The sequence below is a fragment of the Cryptomeria japonica genome, chromosome 4 (genome assembly GCF_030272615.1).
Source record: "Cryptomeria japonica chromosome 4, Sugi_1.0, whole genome shotgun sequence".
Classification (NCBI taxonomy): Eukaryota; Viridiplantae; Streptophyta; class Pinopsida; order Cupressales; family Cupressaceae; genus Cryptomeria; species Cryptomeria japonica.
The window spans coordinates 561,691,974-561,714,047 of NC_081408.1; positions in this window are offsets into that span (position 1 = coordinate 561,691,974).

Below are 22,074 nucleotides of genomic sequence, written 5' to 3' on the forward strand. Positions count from 1 at the left end.
CTTCAATCCCCTACTGCAACTATAGGAACGCCTCTCGGCATAATAAAAGTGTCAACCTCTTCACCATCTAAATTTTCCTTCTTATTATGCTATCATTAAAGTTCTGACTTCACCAACTAAATGTTACTACTTTACTACATATGTTGAATCTGTGAACTCTCTTGTGTCTATTTTGCTTAGACCCTACAATTTTGTTTTCTACTCACTACTTTAAAAGGACATATCAACAACTCATAAATATACTAATGTCATTCCAAGTCAGGTATATAAATTTCTTTTGTCATTCCATTTCTTTATCAATGACTCAACTAGTCCTCAACAAAGCATTCCTACATTCTGCCAGCACTTCATACTACTTAGTCCTACATATAGGAGTTGATCCACACTCAACTAATGGTTGGACCTGGCAAAGGTCCAATGTGTAAAGACGATAGGAATTCATCAGTAACTTACAAGCGTAGTGTCAACTGTGTTGATTTTGCAGGTGAAGACTCTAAAAGAGGTAGAGCTAGTGCTGATAAGAACCTGAAAGCACAGTGGCAAGTTGACTTTGAAATGAAAGAACATACATTTAGAGGTGTTGTAACAAGGTCATCACCTCACTTTGAACTTCTCCCATGAACACGAACTCGTTCCCACTACCAGGAAATCACATAGAAGTAGTTGCATTCTAGGAACCCAAGCATGGTCACCTAGTTTAAGGAGAAAATTAGCAGAGGGAGGCCTCATGAATGCTTTAAGTTGCTAGATAATACAAGATCCTATTCAAGTGTAATATTTGACTTTTTTTCCACTCTCAAAAGTTGTTTCTTTTGTGGGATTTCAAATCAGCACATAAATGCTAGATATGATCTACATGCATGCTTACTTTGGAGATAGTTAAAGGAGAAGCAAAAGGCCAAGTGCAAAATTTCCGCAATAGGGTGGATTAATATACCAGAGTATTTTTTTGTTGTAAACAAAACAATGTTTTATCTTGAGTTTACAACATTTATTAGTTTTGTTGTTAGAACTATTGCAGGTTTATGTCAGTGAGTCAAATATTAACGAGGTAAGAACTGTTGGATCTCACTTAATTGTGTTAGATAGAAAACAAAATTCATGGTAAAATTAAAATAGGTAACATAATTGTCATGTTCTCTAAATGAAATCATCATTACACTTATAAGAAAATAGCGATAGTGGAGCGTTTTTCAATAAAAATATAATTCTTTTTGGTTTTTTGCTAGGTAAAAGAGATTTTTATTATCCTTTTCAGATGCACTATATGTGGCTGTCAGTAGAGTGAGCTCAAAAATTAAAAAAATATAGACCAAACATATGGTAAGACAGACAATATGAATGGTTTATCAATCAATTTTTTAAAAATCTGAGCATCAAAAAAAATGTCTAGTTCATTCGACACATGAAAGCTATTTTTATAGGGTTGTTAGTTGCATACATTACTTATGTGTTGTTGTTTTTGGGTAATGTTAAAAAATGTATATTTTTAGTTCCACATTTTTATTAATTGTTCTATACCTATTTTAATATTATATACTATATAGACACCAAAAAAAAGGCATCCACATTTAGCATGTGTCTACCCAAGAATGAATAAAATCACCCAACCATTATGTTTTGATGGATATCCACACCGTGTTGTAAAACTCCCATTTTGGCATACATGTTGTTGGTAAACAGATTTGTCACTGCGGTCGTTTATCTGAAACTGACCCTGTTTGCCCGATGAGCAGTGATAAACGTTCCAATAGTTGGAGAGATCGTTCTGTGAAACACGATCTTCCCCTGCATTTGAGAGGGGCAGCTCCCTCGTATGATAGGGGTATTTAGGATTTTCGTGTACTTTTAACCTGAAAGTACATAAAGGAGAAAACATAAAACTAAAAATAAATAAAGATAGAAACCCCAACACTAGACATACGACCATCAACTGAGATTTCTCAACATTAGCAACAAATTACAAGGGGAGTTTATAAGGTAATATGCGTAGCCATGAGATGACGATAAAGAAGAACGACAAATCTCAACATACGGAGAGATAAGCTACTTCAACACATTCAAACTGAGATACCAAAGGTTGCTTGTGCATCATCACATCAATTGTACAAATCACATATGCATAAAAAGACTACCAATTTGACATATGAGAAATCAGCAATGATAACACATGAACACATTTAGAACACATGAAATAAGACGTATTCTTCATTATCCTTTTGGAAATATACAAGTCCAAAATCCTTTCTATACATAGCGCAAATTAAAATGTCATTACAAGTTTCTCCTAGAATTCAAGCAGAGTTTTTCCCCTCTATAAAAAGTCTTCCCCTACATTACAAATAGCCTTGTATTTATAGGCTTCCCAGAATAACCACTTTAGTAACTAACTTTAATTTTGGGGTTAATAACTAACTCTTTTCTGCATGAATTTCAAAGAGTTAATAACTTACACACTTATGCACAGAAAAAGTCAACTTCCTAACCTTTAGTTACAATGAGTAACATAAGTTGCTTTTACAAAAATACAAATTCAAACTTGTAATATTGATGAAGAACCAAGTCATAAGCTATGTTGAGGTACTTCTCCATCTTTATCTACTTTATCTGAAGTTGTCATCATCTCACCATCTAACCATTTGAGATCACAACATGTCCATACATTAGTGCATTACTTGTCAAAATAAAGTAGTCATTTGCCCTTAAAAACACACATTCCAGCTACATTAGCTAGATATCCTTCATGGTTAGCACCTACACTTCCTTGGGGTCACAAAGCCTAGCATTCTTGGACATAACATCTTTTCGATTCATTTTGTCGAAGAATTTCTTATGATTTCACTGATCAATTACATAAATGTTATGGTTTATGTGATTAAAACATCTACAACTCACATTCAAAACTTAGAACACAAACAAAGCTTATAATGTCGAGCTGCATTAATTCAATAATTTTGAGAGCTTCCTTGCAAAATCCATTTTCTGCACACACTACACTCATTGTGGTCCATGAGGTAACGTCTCTTCAAGGTTTTCTGTCAACTAACCTAGTTCTGTACATATGCTACAACCACAGTATTCCATGAGACCTTATTGATAACAACTTGATCTTTGTGAACATACACTCTAATTGAATCTATCGAGCAACTCCTCTTCTTTATGAACCAATTCAAAAACATTTTGAAGGTTTGAATGTCCTCCTTTCTGAACATCCCATTGTTGATTGCCATAAATATCATCACCAATGCCTTGAATTCCAAAAGAGGTAAGTAAAATAGGACCTGATAAATATGCTATCCCACCTGATCCATATCATATTTTGTAGTAACATCCAAAATTGCCAAATCATTGCATTCCATGATATGACATTCCCTTAAAACAATTTAGCAAACAATTTCTGTGCCTCATCCATGGTTCCAATTTTATATTCGTAAGCATTTGTAGCTTCAATATTCGATAAAACCATACTGTTCTATTATGTCTGGATGCACCAAGAACACACACCCACATATTATCTACGAACTTGATAGGTATCATAATCACAAGATTTATTGTGTCCTCAAGGTAGCCGGCATGATAGTCCGTGAGAATGCTAGAAGAGGTTGTCAAGTCAGATTGCATCTAGAAATCATATTTGCTTTTAAGATTCCAAAGTGTCTTTAACTGATCTGTCAAGTTCATTGTGCATATGCCGCAATCACTACATGCAATGGGATGATGTTGTTTGAAGTATTCTACTGAACAGTGAACATGTGGCACATTTTCTATGCCTCCATATTCTGCATAGATTTCTACAGAGCAGTGGCAATCATGACATATGAATAAGTTCCTCTATCTTTATACAGACTGAAAGGATTCTTGCAAAGGTCATGGAATTCAGCTATACACCTGTCGATTGCATCTCTTTCGAGCATTCCGTCAAACAGTTCACGTGCCATGTCAATGCTTCCATGATTTGCATTCACCAGGTGACATATTTCTTTGAGGCAGTTTGTCAAATAGTTAAACGCCTTGTCTATTCTTCCACTATTGTGTTTCACATGGTATTTTGCCAAACACTCCACATGCATTATCTATGCCTCCACATTCTTCCTTCATAACTACTAGAGCGGCTATGACTACAACATCTGATGCAATCCCTCTATCTTCGCGGTTTGATCTTGTGCATATCCTGCGATCATTGCATGTAATGAGACCATATTTCTTTAAGGCATTCAGTCAAACAATTCTCACACCGTGTCTAAGCTTTCCATGATTTTCATTTCACTTGGCATTCTGTTAAAAACTCATGTGTTGTCTATGCTCCACGATGCATTCATGACCTACTGAGCCGCTGCACCTTGACCAAGCAAATAATGACTTTAGAATGTTATGGTTTTTTTCATGTCACAAAACAATTTACAACTTTGGTCTTCAGTTAATGAGACCATATTTGTGTAATGCATTCTATCAATCAACTCACAAAACTTCTTGTTCTCCTTAACTAAGCCTTCCACATATCTGCATTTCATGACATGGGCATAAAACATGTTCTTTTCATAGCTTCCATTTCAACACAGACTGAGAGGATGCTGGCATAAGTTGCCGAGTTTGCCAATCAGTGGTATGATCTTGTTTCCATGTTGGTATGTGTTTATAACTCCAATGTTTGACAAAAACCAATGTGTCTTTAACCTAGTTCGAAGCTCCCATTTTGCTTTCATGTCTCCAGAGCAGCTGCATTTTCAACATCTGGTGAAACCATTTATCTTCAGTGCATTGACGAATGTTCATAACCTGCTACTTGAAGCTCTTTTTTGTTTTTGTTTTTAAAACTCTTATGAAAAATGTTAAGAATGCTCACTTTTTGAGCATTTCTAACCTTCTTGACAAAGTGGGACCCGCAAGGTTAAGAAATGAGGTTAGAAATGCTCAAAAAGTGAGCATTTCTAACTTTTTTTTGGCAAAAGGTTAAGAAATGAGGTTAAGAATACTCAATAAGTGAGCATTTCTAACCTTCTGCTTCAAAGACTGTGATTTTGACCTCGAAAACCATTGATCATGGAGAGGAATAAAGGAGGAATGCAATTGATGTTTTTAAACATTTTTTTATCGCAAATGACCAGATATATTAAAATAATTTAAAATATTGAATTATTATTTGAGAAATAATTTAAATATTTTAAATTCATTGCTTTGGCTGGAGAAAAATGACATAACTTTCAAACAGTAGGGATCTTGAAATCTGAAACAAGCATCAATGGTAGGGAAATAGGTCCACACAATTATTTACACCTCATGAAGAATCATAGGATGAAATATTTTAAACATTTTTGGGCAATAGACACCAAAAATTGAAATTTTAAAATATGACAAAGTATGAATTGGGTTCAAGTGAAAGTTGGCCACGTGATACAAAATGACGCTTAGATCCTGATTGTCAACTGATTTTCCTCAATTTGTGGTAATTCTAAAAAAAATTCCATTTTTCATATTTTTGACTAGTAATGACCTTGGACAACACGCTCATTACTTACGCATAACACCCATTAAACCTTTACTCGACACTTAGACTGATTTGAAGTTCAGATTTTAGGTAGGCCAAATATGAGGGCAACAACTAGCTCTAACTAGTGATAAGGACTGCAAAGGATGCAGGATGAACCCAAAATCTCTAGTTCGCAGGCTAGTGCACTATCCATTGGACAACAGAGTCAAAGAGGAAACAACATAGGGAATAGCTGGAGAAACCAGACACAAACCAAAAATGGTACAAACACAACAAAACTTATAACTAAAGTATGTGCATGGTAGGCAAAGCCTACCTCAAACTTCTCTAGGATTGTCATACAAAACCATTCACAGGCTGAGAGAAATAGGCACCTTTGCGGATAAGTGTCGTGCATCCATGTGGCACCTGTAAGCTCAACAGGTTGGCAAGATAGATATGTAGAAGATGAGAAATATCTTTGAGCAATGAACCAGACAACCATCTCTCATCATAAATTTGCGGGCTCTCTTGAAAGATTTGGGTACCACTTTCTATGATATTGATTATATGTTCTGGCACCATGTTAAGCATATCAACTTTCTCCATCTGAAGATCCTTTTGATGATTTGGATTGGAAGACATTAACCCATGAATTGGACAACCTTCATATAGTGTGTCACATGAAGAAGCTTTTGTCATTGCAAATACTGAATTTGACTTTTTAAAATCAACTTTCAGGAGCATAGGATCCTCTTGTGTGACAACATTTTCATTTTCTTCTATCAAGAGAACTTCAAAGAGTTATTTATCCATGGAATGCAAAATTGAAGAAGACACCACACTTCTAGATTTATGTTCCATCAAGATAGGGATATTTGTTGTTATTCCTACATGGATTTCATCTTCAACCTGCTCATAGACATCTGTATTACTTTTTGTGTTCTCTTTTCCCAATGATTCCTCTTCATCACACTCTTCATGGAATTTGAAAACTTCATAGTCAGGTGGCATGCATGATAAAGAGTGGATACTTGATGGTTCATCTTCTTTCACTTGAGGTTGATCTAGGAGTTTAGTAAAAGTCTCCATTTTTTAAGATAAAGAATATGTCTACAAAATTTTACTAATGGTTTCTTCTCCATTCGTCATATCCGTACAAGGTTGTCCACTAGGTATCATACCTTTGATTTCCTCGGAAATTTTTTTATCTTCAACTGTTAGTGATGGATGAATGAGAATATCCTATCCACATCTAGAAAGTCATCATCAGAAGAATTAAGACACCAAGTTAGAATGAGAACTATAGGAGATTCTTCTTTATCCCTCTCCTCTTCAACATTTTCTTGGGGCTTGAGCTGCATGGAAGTCTTGAAATCATTTATTTCTCCTTCAAGCTCCTTGTTTTTAGGTTCATGGAAGACTTTTTCTTTGCTATGACAATCTACATAATGCTCATGGCATATAGGTACACAATCTTCTTTCTCTATCTAACTCACCTTTAGATCTTTCTCTTGACATGTATCCTTACAAGTAAATGTGACTTCATCTTCTTCTGCATATACACACTCTAATGAGCTCCTTTCATTACTTTTCTCATACGAATTTATATCAGTGAGAAAATGATTCTCATTCTCATCCTTTTGTTTAATCTTTTGTAATGTTTGAAGCAGAGAAGGATGCACTTTATCATGACCAAGTTTCCTATCTCCATAGAAGATTTTCAAAAACTTGATATGTGAATCATTGAGAATATGTTTTTCTTGAGAAATAGGTGGAGGAGAATGAGCATCATCATTATTATCCATTGTTGATTCAAGAATACAATCACTAGCCAAAATGTGGATCTCTCTTCCATCTTTTTCCTCAATCTTTTGCAGAGTCTGGAGTAGAAAAGGATTAATTTTATGAGGATCAAGTTTCTTTCCACTGTTGAAACTCATCAAGAAGTTGACTTGTTTAGGTTCATCATGACTTTGATTCAGTTGAACAATTTATACAGGAGAAAGGTCACTTTTGTCTTTATCTTTCTTGATTGTTAACTTGGGTAAATGATCGCAAGCGAGAAAACCAATCTCATTTCCATATTTTTCTTCAATGTCTTGCAACACTCGACATAAGGAGGGATGAATCTTATCCGGAGTAAACTACATGCCACCATAAAATTTCTTCAAGAAGTCGACTTGTATGGGCTCATCAGGAACTGGCCTTTTTGGATATATATAATCTTCATCATCACTTTCACTGTCACTTTCCACTTTTCCTTTGTACCAAACCATTGTTCTAAATTTGATCTTTCAGATAGAGTCACCAACCTTCATTCTGAAGAAGGTACCTTGAAATATCTGGGGAACAAAGCACACTGGCAGTTCTCTCCCCAGCAGAGTCGCCAAAAATCTATTGGTAAACAAATTTGTCACTACGGTCGTTTATCTAAAATTGACCCTGTTTGTTCGATGACCAGTGACAAACATTCCTTTGCATTTGAGAGGGGCAACTCCCTTGTATGATAGGGGTATTTAGGATTTTCATGTACTTTTAACCTGAAAGTACATAAAGGAGAAAACATAAAACTAAAGAGAAATAAAGATAGAAACCCCAACAATAGACATATGACCATAACCTAATATTTATCAACATTAGCAACAAATTAAAAGGGAAGTTTATAAGGTAATATGCGTAGCCATGAGATGACGATAAAGAAGAACGGAAAATCTCAACATACAGAGAGATAAGATAATTCAACACATTAAAACTGAGATACCAAAGGTTACTTGTGCATCATCACATCAATTGTACAAATCACATATGCATAAAAAGACTACCAATTTGACATATGAGAAATCAGCAATGATAACACATGCATACATTTAGAACACATGAACTAAGACATATTCTTCATTATCCTTTTGGAAATATACAAGTCCAAAATCCTTTCTATACATAGTGCAAATTAAAATGTCATTACAAGTTTCTCCTGGAATTCTAGCAGAGTTTTTCCCCTCTGTAAAAAGTCCTCCCCTACATTACAAATAGCCTTGTATTTATAGGCTTCCCAAAATAACCACCTTAGTAACTAACTTTAATTCCGGGATTAATAAATAACTCTTTTCTGTGTGAATTTTAAAGAGTTAAAAACTTACACACTTATCCTCAAAAAAAGTCAACTTCCTAACCTTTAGTTACAATGAGTAACATAAGTCACTTTTACAAAAATACAAATTCAAATTTGTAATATTGATGAAGAACCAAGTCATAAGCTATGTTGAGGTACTTCTCCATCTTTATCTACTTCATTTGAAGTTGTCATCATCTCGCCATCTAACCATTTGAGATCACAACATGTCCATACATTAATGCATTGTTTGTCGAAATAAAGTAGTCATTTGCCCTTAAAAACACACATTCCAACTGCATTAGCTAGATATCCTTCATGGTCAGCACCTACACTTCCGTGGGTTCACAGAGCCTAGCATTCCTGGACATAACATCTTTTCGATTCATTTTATCAAAGAATTTCTTATGATTTCACTGATCAATTACATAAATGTTATGGTTTATGTGATTAAAACATCTACAACTCACATTCACCACTTAGAACACAAACAAAGCTTATAATGTCAAGCTGCAATAATTCAATAATTTTGAGAGCTTCCGTGCAAAATCCATTTTGTGCACACACTACACTTGTTGCAGTCCATGAGGTAACGTATCTTCAAGGTTTTTTGTCAACTAACCCAGTTCTGTACATATGCTACAACCATGTAATTCCATGAGACCTTATTGATAACAACTTGATCTTTGTGAACATACACTCTAATTGAATCTATCGAGCAATTCCTCTTCTTTATGAACCAATTCAAAAACATTTTGAAGGTTTGAATGTCCTCCTTTCTGAACATCCCATTGTTGATTGCCATAAACATCATCACCAATGCCTTGAATTCCAAAAGAGGTAAGTAAAATAGGACTTGATAAATATGCTATCCCACCCGATCCATATCATATTTTGTAGTAACCTCCACCATTGCCAAATTATTGCATTCCATGATATGACATTCCCTTAAAACAATTTAGCAAACAATTTGTGTGCCTCATCCATGGTTCCAAATTTATATTTGTGAGCATTTGCAGCTTCAATATTCGATAAAACCATACTGTTCTATTATGTTTGCATGCACCAAGAACACACACCCACATATTATCTACGAACTTGACAGGTATCATAATAACAAGATTTATTGTGTCCTTAAGGTAGCCGGCATGACAGTCCGTGAGAATGCTAGAAGAGGTTGTCAAGTCAGATTGTATCTAGAAATCATATTTGCTTTGAAGATTCCAAAGTGTCTTTAATCGATCTGTCAAATTCATTGTGCATATGCCGCAATCATTACATGCAATGGGATGACGTTGTTTGAAGTATTATGTTGAATAGTGAACATGTGGCACATTTTCTATGCCTCCATATTCTTCATACATGTCTACAAAGCAGTGGCAATCATGACATCTAAAGAAGTTCCTTTATCTTTATACAGACCGAAAGGATGCTTGCAAAGGTCATGGAATTCATCTATACACCTGCCGATTACATCTCTTTGGAGCATTCCGTCAAACAGTTCACGTGCCATGTCAATGCTTCCATGATTTGTATTCATCGAGTGACATATTTCCTTGAGGTAGTTTGTCAAATAGTTAAACGCCTTGTCTATGCTTCCACTATTGTGTTTCACGAGGTATTTTTCCAAACATTCCACGTGCATTGTCTATGCCTCCACATTCTGCCTTCATAACTACCAGAGCGGCTGCGAATACAACATCTGATGCAATCCCTCTATCTTCATGGTTTGATCTTGTGCATATCTTGCGATCATTGCATTTAATGAGACCATATTTATTTAAAGCATTCAGTCAAACAATTCTCACACTGTGTATGAGCTTTCCATGATTTTCATTTCACTTGGCATTCTATTTAAAACTCACATGTTGTCTATGCTCCACGATGCATTCATGACTTACTGAGCCGCTGCACCTTGACCAAGCAAATAATGACTTTAGAATGCTATGGTTTGTTTCATGTCACAAAACAATTTACAGCATTGGTCTTCAATTAATGAGACCATATTTCTTTAACGTATTTTGTCAATCATCTCACAGAACTCCTTGTTCTCCTTATCTAAGCCTTCCACATATCTGCATTTCACAGCATGGGCATAAAATGTGTTCATTATACTTTGGTGGATGTCAACGTTGTTTTCATAGCTTCCATTTCAACATAGGCTGAGAGGATGCCGAGATAGGTTGTAGAGTTTTCCAATCAGTGGTATGATCTTGTTTCCCTGTTGGTATGTGTTTATAACTCCAATGTTTGACAAAAACCGATGTTTCTTTAACCTGGTTCGAAGTTCCCATTTTGCTTTCATGTCTTTAAAGCAACTACATTTTCAACATCTGGTGAAACCATTTATCTTCAATGCATTGACGAATGTTCATAACCTACTACTTGAAGCTCTTTTTTATTTTTGTTTTTAAAACTCTTATGAAAAAGGTTAAGAATGCTCACTTTTTGAGCATTTCTAACCTTCTTGACAAAGTGGGACCTACAAGGTTAAGAAATGAGGTTAGAAATGCTCAAAAAGTGAGCATTTCTAACCTTTTTGTGAAATGTTAGAAATATGGGTTAGAAATGCTCAAAAAGTGAGCATTTCTAACCTTTTTTTGGCAAAAGGTTAAGAAATGAGGTTAAGAATGCTCAAAAAGTGAGCATTTCTAACCTTCTACTTCAAAGACTATGATTTTGACCTCGGAAACCATTGATCATGGAGAGGAATAAAGGACGAATGCAACTGATGTTTTTAAACAACTTTTTATCACAAATGACCAGACATATTAAAATAATTTAAAATATTAAATTATTATTTGAGAAATAATTTAAATATTTTAAATTTATTGCTTTGGCTGGAGAAAAATGACATAACTTTCAAACGGTAGAGAGTTAGGTCTTGAAATTTTAAACACTCGTCAATGGTAGGGAAATAGGTCAACACAATTATTTACACCTCATGAAGAATCCTAGGATGAGATATTTTAGTCATTTTTGGGCAACAAACACCAAAAATTGAAAGTTTAAAATATGACAAAGTATGAACTAGGTTCAAGCGAAAGTTGGCCATGTGATACAAAATGACGCTTAGATCCTAACTGTCAACTGTTTTTCCTCAATTTGTAGGAATTCTAAAAAATATTTCGTTTTTCATATTTTTGACTAGTACCTTGGAAAACATGCTCATTACTTACGCATAACACCCATTGGACCTTTACTCGACACTAAGACTAATTTGAAGTTCAAATTTTAGGTAGGCCAAATATGGGGGCAACACATGTCAACCAGGGCAGTTGCAACAATATCATCTACAAAAGTCTACTATCCTTTGTGCTTTAATAGATGTTCATACCTTGTTTCAAAGATCCCATTTTGGCATAGGCATGGAGGATGCTTGGAAATATTGTTGAATTTGGCTCTACATCTGCCAATTATAATAGTGTGAAAGTTTTTAAAGCCATTTCAACAAATCCATGTAGTACATATCCTTCAATCATGGCATTCCATGGGACCACATTTGTTTGAGGCATTTTATGATAAACATCACGTGTTGTCTATGCTTCCACATTTTGGAAGCATGTCAATCAGGGCAGCGACAACTACAACATATCGACAAAATTCCTCTGTCCTTTATGCTTTAATGAATTTTCATACCTTGTTCCAAGTATTCTTTTCCTTTTATAACAATGAAAATTTTGTGCAGTTGTCTTTTCATATAGCCATGGAGGAATTGGTGAATGGTTGTTTATCTCAAAATAATCACGATTTTCTAATGGTTAATGATTTTTCATGTGATTGCCTGCAAACGTACATTCATGGCAAGCTCGTTCAACAATAACTACTCAGACGAAGTTTTCATGGTGATCGGTGTAGATGATGAATCAAACCACGAATTCGATTTTATCAAATACATGTTATAATGATATTCATGATTGTATGATTATATATATTTTTTTAAAGAATATGATTAAGATTTTGAAAATATCATATTAAATAAAATGAAAGATTTTATATAGTTTAAAATTAAAAATAATATAAAAATAAATTTTGATTAAATAAATAAATTATAATTAATACTTTGCATAAAAAATAAAAAGAAATGTCAAATCCTTTCAAGGGTAAATGTTCCCGATTTACCTTATGCTTTTTTTAAAATTATTTGTTAAAAATGCCCTAAGTTTGGTTAAAAACTACTTACCCTACCAAAACCAACCAAAAAAAGCATGAAAAAAACCATTCAATCAAGTGTAAATGTTCATGATTTTCCTTATTTAATTTTCTACATATTTAAATATATTAAAACTTTAAATACTATATTAGTATGAATTACTATATTTAAATAAACATTTTCTACATATCGAAATATCTTAGAACTTTCAAATATAATAAGAGCTACAAAAAAGAGTACAAGAGGAATGATCAACAAATTTTTGGATTGTTGACGATTGACATAGCCTATCACAAAATGTAACTTTTGAATTTTAGGACATCTTTAATCAACAAATTTTCGGATTGTTGATGATTGACATAGCCTATCACAAAATGTAACTTTTGAATTTTAGGACATCTTTAATTTTGATAGGGTCTTTGTAGTTTTGAACTTTGTGGGTTCTCCTTATCTATATGAACGGATTCCAAGATACATAGTCAACATATTATGATTTCCAAATAAAAATCGAAAGAAGAATTAAGCACTATTCCAACTTACAACATATTTTATTACTTGGGGAAGGGGACTTTTTATTTTCTTTAGCTTTGGCCAATGCATTTGGTTGCAATGTGGTTACCACCTCTTTTGACAATAGAGGTCTAAAATCTTTTCCCAAAGTTTTCTTTCTATTGCCTATCTTCCTTAAAGTATTACCACATACATAATAATCTTTGTTTTTTTCTACAATAGTATTATGATTGTGTACTTATATGTTTCCCAATAACACAGAGAAGATCATAAGTCCATATGAAGAAGGGAAAAATAACATTTCTTACATCTATGACAGTTTTATGGTTTTTTTTCCTAATCATTATCATTGTGTTATCATTACAACGAGCGAGAAGGATCACATGCCCTGGGCTCGCTATTGTAACAAGTGAATTGTTACAAGGGAAAATGCCTCCATGCGTAGAGATGAAAACAGACTGTCTATTGTAACAAGTGAATTGTTACAAGGGAAAATGCCTCCATGCGGAGAGATAAAACAAACCAACCCTACTATTCCTTAAAGCATTATGAATAAAAATAGAACAATCATACTCTAGGGCCAAATGGCAGTAGACGATTTTCTGCAAAGTTTGCCTCAGGAATTAAAAATAACTCTCATGTTTGAGAGGTTAGAAAGGTGAATGCAAGTTAAATAAGGTTAAACATCACATAGTATGCTGCTTTGACCGCTTGTGTGGCAGATGTGGACGCATTTCTGTGGACAACATCCATTCCCATCAAGGTTCCCATTCAAAAACTGTAGTCTCTGTTAATTTCATTCCCGCTTGGCGAATACATAAAAGAAGAAGACATTGGTTGCTGAAGCAAGTTAGACTACTCCCGCGCAGATGTGAGCATAATAGATGCGTAGACACAGGTCCTACAACTTATTCAATTACTAATATGCACTGGTTATTGCTACAAAGTAGAAATGATTATATATCTTTGATTATCAACTTCTATATGACCTACATAAATTCATTCTTGTTGGTCAAAATCCTGAAACATATGAGATTGTTTTCTTCAAGTAAAAGTGATTTACTAAAAATTTTGACTAAAAAGATCATTACAAAGATAGATAGTTTGAATAATATCACATGCTTAAGAGACAAACTCTGTGTGTCAAATCAATACTACATCAACCATTATTTTCACCTCGCACAAATTCCGCTGGGTTTTACAATTAAATCAATTTTCCTCTCACTTGATCATGAACACTAAATCATATGCATCTATCAGGTCAGTTGCAGGTACAACAAAATTCCTCCATCGTTTATCCCGTGGTGGATTCACATATCCCCTTCGAAAGATCTCGTTTTAACAGCGGCTGGGAGAAGGCTGGCAAAGTTTGCGGAGTGTGGCTTTACACCTGTGCATCTGATTCAGAGTTACTAAATGTGTATCCTGCACTGATACCATTCAATGAGACCACAATGACTTGCTTTGCATTTTTCGGTTGAAGAAAATGTTGAGCCATGAATCTCACAAAGCATGGCACAGACAGGGAAAAGCTGAAGGAAATCATTGCAGGTCGATCCATTAAATGAGCCCAGACTGAGAGGACGTGGAAATAAAGCGTTTTATGCTTTCGTATTTTACATACATGACCAGCAGAGCATTTCGACTATAATATCTAGCAATAATCAATTTTCCATTATGATTTGATGGATGTCCATAACTTTTTTCGAAGCTCCCAAAGTTGCAACCTATATCTACACATCCTTTCCTACCATCCTGCCTGTGCCAAATGGAAACCGACGAACAAAAAAATTTCCCGGCCGGCGAAAAACTCCAGCATGAGACAATTCCGGTGGGGACCTTCCCCACAGGGAATAGCCTATCGGCTAACTATCGGCTAACTATCGGCTAATAAAAAATATTAAAGGTCTTTAACAGAGATATTCTTGGTAGTTTTGGTATAGCATATATATAATACACAATGTTTGAGGAATAAAACTTATGTGATGTTGGTAGTTTATTTAGTCTGTTGATTGGTGTGAATAGTTTTTATTAAGAAAAATAGACAAAATTAATACATTTCAAGAGTTATAAGAGTAATTCCATCTTAAATGGAGTTATTTTTTTAAAGTAAATAGTTGTGCATTAAAATCTAATTTAAGAGAAGAACTAGCAACTCTAGTCAATATTGGATTGTATGAATTATGTATATTTAGAGGAATATTTTGGTGTAACAAATTCGCCTAGATTTATTATTTAATTTTAACATAGGTTACATTGTGGATCCATAAACCATGACTCTTAGGATCATTTTTCACATCTTTAATTTTAAAAAATATGATGTCATTTGAATGAGTTAAACATTGATATCTTACATGAATATATGCCAAAATTTACAAGGGAAGAGGCAATCTCTAAATAATAAAAAAGAAAAAAAAAACTAGGTATTAGTGTAAAAGTGTTATACATGAATTTAAAAGAGTTCTACAATTATCTTTGAGTTATTATAGTTTACCCTATTTTAGATGCCTAATAAGGTTATCATGTACTTTAGTATTGGACCTAATCCAATCAACTCGATAAGTTTGCACATGTTTTATAAATTATTGTATTGAAAAAACATATGTATATGTTATATCATGTTATTAATTACTTAGAGTTTGTAATAAGGTGATATATGTGCAAGATGTTTTGACTAGATTAGGTGTTACAAACATCCTATTGTTAGTAATAAACTAATTTATTTCACATCCTTATTTGATTCAAACTTTACCTCAATTTTGTTTTGAACGGATATCTGAAATAAAATATACTTTATTTAAGGGTACTTGTGTACTTGTTTCCATTTGGTTGATTAGGAAAAGTTATTACTTGTGTAATTTGAAATACATGTGTATCATTTTGGGGTGCTTTTGAGTGTTAGCAATAGGAAAATTCATAGTACGTGCTATGCATATCATTTACTAATAACTTTCTATTTAATAATATGATAATATTTTTATTAAAATTATATTGAAGAAGAATACAAAAAATAGTACTAGGAGTTTACGTGAATGGGACAATTATAAAAGATATAAGATGATTTACCATATAAATTTGCATTAGATCCTTGTAAAATCATATTTTTCTTCATGCAAAGGTGTCTTTATACTTTTAATCATGTTATTATTAAAATTTTATTTCTTGTAGTCTCATAAATTGTACTCCTTTAATTATTGAACTGTAGTGTCCTAAATTGTGCCTAGTGCATTTATGACACTTACACATAGTGCTCGATGAATTAATGGTAAACTCATGATCAAATTTTTTATTGTTTTGGCATTATGAGCCCTAAAGACAAAATGCCTCTATATGCCTTAAAACCCTCTTTGGGCTTATCTTTGGAAGGACGAAGGCACGACACGTGCATGTCCACGCACCACGCTAACATCTCGATAAACTTGCAAAATCTTGAATTCTGCAGTGAGTCAAACACTGGTCAATGCGTGTCCTTTGGCCATAATGGATCTTTGTGCCTCTTTCATGTTTAAAAACCTTTCCTTTCTCATTTTGAGGGGTTCCCTTCTTGGGTTCTTTTCTCTTGGCTCTTATCTTGGCTCTCTTGGACATCATACCAACACTACCAAGCTACAACGATCTTACAACTATCTTACAAATAAGCACGTATATCAAGCTTCATCACACTCATATCTCAAAGGGGGCTTTGGCTACATGCCTTGTATTCTCTTCATCTTGAATCTCTATTTTATCATTGCATGCAATACATCTTATTACATTTTGGGTGTATCTATTGTCTAGGTGCATTCATATTGCCAATTTACCAATTTTTATCTCATTTACAATATGGGTTTTCTTCCATTAAGCGAAGTATAGTTTCTATTTTAATTTTACCAATTTATCGTTTATCTTCCAATCTATTTAGTTGTCTGTGGTAGTTGAAACACCTAAGCGGGGATCTAACTGAGGTAGGCCCCTATACAACCCCCAACACTTTTCTCGTCTTTGTGTGTGTAGGTGACAAACAGGTTTTTGTGCGCTAAAAAGAAGATACAACCAAATTTCTTGGAGTTTTTGTATTCTCAGGTCATACAGATGATAGCATGGTGTGTTGTAGTTCATGCCCCATGCTGACGTCCATAACCTGAGAGTTCCCTACCTCTGTGGTAAATTTTGCTTTTAATTTTGTACTGCTTAGTTAATTCATTTTCTTGTATTTTACTATTTATGTGCTTCAATTCATCAATTACTTCCACTTAAGTACTATTTTTGGCTTCATTATCCCCTGGCTCATCTTAGTGCTAGTTTGAGTGAGGTAGTGGCGGATTGGTTTGTCCTTTGAGATTCATCATCTTGGGGTACATCTTGGTGAACCCGATGTGAAATGCCTAATGTTGGATCTCTTCCACTTAGAGTTTGATGCTTTTGATAAAGCATTCTCTAAGGATGACTTTGACATGTTTGATGAAGTTTTAGATGACTTCTTAAAAGATCCTCTTCCCAAAAGAGATATAAAAAGGGAGCCATCCTCTACAACATCCTAATTTGAAGATGAAAGGATTGTGAATGTCATTATTGTTTCTGTGGCACCTCAAAGGCCTAAGATACCTTGCATTCATGTGATCATGGTAAGTCCTTCTCCTAAGAAAGTCAAGGCCATTAATGGGAATCCTTTTAAAGGAGAAAACTCTGACCTGTACACCAGATTTATAAGATCTAAGCAATCGTCCCATAATACCATTTCTCATACATACAATACTTGAAAGAACAAACAAACTCTTGAGAAACCACAAATTTATTTACCACCTTCTCAACCTAGTCTTCGTAAGGCCCCTTTGTTGGCTGATAAATGAGCTAGTGATTATGATCTCATCGAGCAACTTAAAGTTACTCCCACTAAGATCTCACTATGGGATTTTCTTCAAACCACTTTGGTGTATCAAGGTATGCTGCAAGACGCCTTCCAAAATATCTTACTACCCTCTTCAGGGAGAGTGACAGATGTAAATGCATTGATGGATCATATCATGCAGATTCATCGAATATTACTTTCTATCTGGATGAACTTTCGCCTCTTGAGATATGAAATTTAGCAGGTCTTTTAATGATAATTATTCATGTGAATGGCTTTGGTATTAGACGAATGCTTGTCGATATAGGTTATGCATTGAATGTTTGTGGCTTAGATTTATTACCAAAAATCAAGGTGGACCCAAGCTCTTTGGTGGCCTCTTCCTCATTCATCTAAGGATTTGATAACAGTAGTAAAACCTCTGTGGGGACTGTCATATTATCCCTAAAGGTTGGGTCCATTACCATCCTGACTCTTGTGCATGTGATGTTTGGTCCCCTATCCTACAATCTCCTTTTGGGTAGACCATGGCTTCATGCCTTGGGAGCCATGTCATATATGCTTCATGGGTCTGTGAAGTTTGTAGCGAACAATCAAGTGGTTACAATCAAGGTTGACCTTTAGGATATGCATTTGTGTCAAATAATACTAGTTGGTCAATCCTTGGTTACATCTTATTTTTGAAATCATGTGCCTACTCTATCTTCATTCATATCAATTCCTACCTCTATTTTGTCCCCTAAAAAGGAAGAATAGAAGAAAGAGGAATTCCTAGGAACACAAGACATTGTGAAGGAGAAATCACCCAAGGAGGAGGACTTTGAAAGGAGACTCCTTGAAGGCGGATCTCTCAAAGGTACAAGCGGTGGAATCTACTACTGATAAGGCTTCTCCTATTAAAGCACCTCCTCCATCAAGAGAAAATGCATGTTTGGGTGATGATTGGGGTTCTTTGGATTTTACTAACTCTAATTTCTATGAGTACAAGGTCAAACCCATCCATCTAAACTTTCCCAAGATTTCATTCACCTCGGCTACGAAAGACGATTATGCATCCATAAAGCTAGGTGATGCATATCATGTTGATCACCTTTTCTATACAAAATCTCCTTCATCTAAGGAATTGCAAGACATTTATGGTCCTGGATATAAGCTCATATCAAAACTTAGCTATGACGGAAAAGGTTGTGGGCCTAATGAACAAGGTATTCAAATTTCTTTGGAAGTCAAACCTCGTCACCACAATATTGGACTAGGATATCGTAATACAATCCGAACAGCTAAACCGTGGTTGACCGTCAATATGATTTTGATTGACCCTCTTCCTCTTAATCTTGTTCATCTGAAACTCATTGATGACACTACATCACTTAATGAAATTCCCCTTGATCTCTTTAGTTCGAAATAATCCTTGAAGGAATTTCTAGGCACATATGATGATTCACCCTTTTATAATCATAAACGTCGATTCCCTTATTGTTTGAATACTCAAACATACTTTGGGGAATCCGTTGAGTAGAGGGTATCTTTATCTCATAATGAAGAGAAAATACCTACATCTCATTTAAAGGACCATAGTGCACTCCTTAGCAGAGAAACTACTAATGTCGTTATGAGTAATAAGAACCCTAATAAAACTATCAATGTTGGAAAATGCCTATCTTCTGAAGAATTTAAGGAATATTTTGATCTTTTACATCAATTCCCTAACATCTTCACTTGGTCTTATGAAGAGATGTCTAGTATTGATGAGTCAATTGTCGTGCACATCATAGTGCTTAGTCCTGAGGCTAAGATGATGAAGCAAAAGATTCGAAAGATGAATCCTAAGGTGGCCTTATTAGTCAAGACCAAGATATAAAATATCTTGAAAGCTGGTTTTATCTGTCCCATCGAATACTCACCTTGGATCTCGAACATTGTCTCGGTAAGTAAGCCAGATGGTCGAATTCACATCTGCATTGATTTTTGGGATGTAAATAAAGCTTCCCTCAAGGACAAATTTTCACTCCCTAACATTGACATGATTGTGGATTCAACTACGGGTTACACTTTTCTCTCCTTCATGGATGACTTCTCAGGCTACAATCAAATTTGTATTAATCCAAAAGATCAATACAAGACCTCTTTTACAACCCCCTGGGGGACTTTTTGTTATGATGTCATGCCGTTTGGGCTAAAAAACAAAGGAGCAACCTATCAATGAGCCATTACCTTAATATTCTATGATTTCATCCATAAGATATTAGAGGATTATGTCGATGATATCCTGGTAAAATATATAGCTCATCTAAAATACATGTTAAAAACCTTCATCTTGTCTTTGAAAGGCTTTGATTGTATAAGATGAGACTGAATCCCCTCAAGTGTGTTTTTCGGTGTTGATGTCGAAAAAACTTCTTGGATTCATTGTCTCTCATTGAGGAATCAAGATAGATATAGATAAAATTGATGCAATTGTGAGCATGCCTCAGCCTAAGAATATCTCTCAACTTCATAGTTTACAAGCGAAGATTCAAGCCATTCACAGGTTCATGGTACAATTGGTTGATTGTACTCTACCTTTCATGTGAATGCTAAAGAAAGATACTCATTTCAAATGGAATGAGGAATGCTAGGAGCTTTCAATTTCATCAAGGATTACTTGGTTAATCCTCCTATTCTGATGTCGGCTATGTTTGATAGGCCTTTCTTCCTATATATCTCTGTCTCATCTCACGCTCTAGCAACTTTGTTGGCCCAGGGCGATGATGAAGGCCGAGAAGGAACAGTCTATTAAATTAGTCACAATTTGATAGAATATGAAACATGATATTTTGTTGTGGAAAAGAAATGCCTAGGTCTTGTCTTTTCAACTCAGAAGCTAAGGCATTACATCTTCATATGGAAACACAGGTTATCGTTAAGAATGATATCTTCAAGCATCTCTTTTCAAAGTTTGATCTTTCAAGATGCCTAGCCAAGTGGGTAATGTTTCTCTCTGAGTTCAACCTGAAGTTTGTAATTCATAAGTCGATTAAAGGGCAGGTCATCGTTGATCAGTTGGTAAATGCCCCTTCAGAAAAAATCCTTTCCTACCCTAGATATTTTTCCTAATGAGGATGTATTAATTGTTGATCATGATTCTATATGAGACATGTATTTTGATGGATTAAGATGTCAGATTGGTTTAGGAGTAGGTGTAGTCTTAGTTTCACCTGAGGGAAAGCCAGTTCCTCTCTCATTCCATTTAGAATTTCATTGTACAAATAATATCATTGAGTACGAAGCCTTGATTGCAGGGCTATATGGTCTGATTGCCATGGGTGTGAAAAACACCCACATCCATGGAGATTAAGAACTTATCGTAAATCAGGTTACAAGTGCACGTCGTGTTAAGCAACTGAAATTATCTTAGTACAAGGATCTAGTATTAACTATATTGAAGCATTTCACTACTTACATGATTGATAGTATTTCATGAGGAGAAAATAGTCATGTGGATGCAATGGCGAGCGCTTCTTCCCTTGTAGGCCCGGACCTTGGTCAAACCGAATACCACTTTGTGGTACAAGTCTTCTTCTCTTTGGCTACATTTAATCAAACCCAATTCGATAGTTTCATGTGTGCTCACATCGATTCAGGAGAATGGTTTGCACACATCTTTAATTACCTAAAAAATCAGAAGTTTTTCCGATGAGGCTAGAAAAAGTTCGCGTGTGCGAATTTAGAAGTTGGTCGCTCGCTATATCCTTTTATCTAGTGTCCTTTACCAAAGATTATATAATGGTCTTCTTTTGCATTGTTTGATGAAAGCTGAAACAACCCTTTCCCTTTAGGAGGCACATTCTGGTTGTGGAGGTGGGCATTTTGGGGGAAAGTCTTTAATCCATAAGTTGATTCACATGGGGTATTACTAGCAAACAATAGAACAAGACTCCTTTGCATTTGTCAAGAAGTGCCCCCAGTGTCGACAACACAACAACTTGATTCGAGCTCCTACACAGGAACTTTGAACTCAA